This window comes from Lepidochelys olivacea, assembly GCF_965140295.1.
Source record: "Lepidochelys olivacea isolate rLepOli2 genome assembly, chromosome: 14".
Taxonomy (NCBI): Eukaryota; Metazoa; Chordata; order Testudines; family Cheloniidae; genus Lepidochelys; species Lepidochelys olivacea.
Genome location: NC_140424.1, coordinates 21,578,976 through 21,580,800, shown reverse-complemented (window position 1 = coordinate 21,580,800; position 1,825 = coordinate 21,578,976). Strand labels below are relative to the sequence as shown.

Genomic DNA, 1,825 nt, shown 5'->3' with positions numbered 1-1,825 from the left:
TAGGACATGGGGATACAGGTGTGTCTCAGCCAGGATGGCACCAGGCCATTTAGGGCTGTATAGCTCAAAACCTACATAATAAATTGCACCTGGAAGCCCATAGGCAGCTAGTTCAAATTGTGGAGAACTCGAGTCATTTGCTCACAGTGAAGTGCTTTGGTTTGATAAGTAGGCTGCTGTAGTCTGAACTGGCTTTGGTTTATGAATGGATTTAAGGGCCAGATCCTTGTTTCTTCTCCAGCAGCTATGGCCTCCTGTGGACTTTCCCAGTATGGGGAAACCCTCTTGTGGTATAGGATCAAAATGGCTGTTCCTCCATCATCTCCCATTCTGGCTGTGGTTGGGGGAAAGAGAGCATTTGCATTTGGTCGTGTCATGCAGAGCAAAGATTCAGGTAAGTTCTTATATTATCTGAACCAATTGGCCCCCAGGGCTACACTAGGAAATTAATGTCAATGGGAGCAGCTGAACTGATGGGGAAAACAGTTTAAGTACAAGTTAAACCTGGGGATCACAGTGGACGAGAAGCTGGATATGAATCAACAGTGTGCCCTTGTTGCCAAGAAGGCTAACAGGATATTGAGCTGCATTAGAAGGAGCATTGCCAGCAGATCGAGGAAAGTGATTATTCCCCTCTATTCAGCACTGGTGAGGCCACATCTGGAGTATTCCGTCCAGTTTTGGGCCCCCCACTGCAGAAAGGATGTGGACAAATTGAAGAGAGTCTAGCGGAGGGCAATGAAAATGATAGGGGGCTGGGGCACATGACTTATGAGGAGAGGCTGAGGGAACTGGGTTTATTTAGTCTGCAGAAGAGAAGAGTGAGAGGGCATTTGATAGCAGCCTTCAACTACCCGAAGAGGAGTTCCAAAGAGGATGGTGCTCAGATGTTCTCAGCAGTAGCAGATGACAGAACAAGGAGCAATGGTCTCAAGTTGCAGTGGGGGAGGTCTAGGTTGGATATTAGGAAAAGCTATTTCACTAGGAGGGTGGTGAAGCACTGGAATGGGTTACCTAGAAAGGTGGTGGAATCTCCAACCTTAGAGGTTTTTAAGGCCCAGCTTGACAAAGCCCTGGCTGGGATGATTTAGTTGTGGTTGGTCCTGCTTTGAGGAGGGGGTTGGACTAAATGACCTCCTGAGGTCTCTTCCAACCCTAATCTTCTATAATTCTACGTAGACGGGACAAACTGTGCCCAGCACAGTTGGTCGGTTGTGTGTGATTTGATTTCACCATCTCTGGTCACGGTAAGGGTGGTAAAGGCTTGAGGAAGGGAGGTGCCAAGCGCCATCATAAAGTGTTTCGGGATAACATCCAAGGTATTACCAAGCCAGCTATTCATCACTTGGCTCGATGTGGGGTGGGGTGGGGCGGTGGGTGTGAAGCGTATTTCGGGATTGATCTACGAAGAGACCCGGGTAGTGCTGAAGTTGTTCTTGGAGAACGTGATCTGCAATGCTGTCATGTACACTGAACATGCCAAGTGAAAGACTATAATGGCTATGGATGTAGTTTATGCTCTGAAGCGCCAGGGTTATACTCTGTCTGGTTTTGGCAGCTAAACGGGTCACTAAAGTCAATAGGATCACTTGAGAAACCCTGGTTAAGCTCTGTTGGGAGTAGTTAAACCATGTTCAGTGCCACTTTACCTGCTCTCATTTGCTAACATTTAAAGATGATCAAAACCTGGGAAAACATATTGCAAAAAAAAATGTAAATACTAATTTTGGATTAGATTTTTCATCAAAAATTTGAAATTTGGAGAATTTTGACTAGATCTCCTGACATTGTCATCTATTAGTATATTTCCTAACCAAATCTTTGA

General features: G+C 45.7%; 1 pseudogene across 1 annotated transcript; it reads left to right on the top strand.

The window, feature by feature from the left end:
• The first annotated feature begins 303 nt into the window (after positions 1–303).
• Positions 304–1,562, top strand: LOC311530242 (histone H4 pseudogene; annotated as a pseudogene). Its single transcript has 2 exons — positions 304–394; positions 1,227–1,562. The product of its transcript is annotated as a histone H4 pseudogene (transcript).
• The last annotated feature ends 263 nt before the right edge of the window (positions 1,563–1,825 follow it).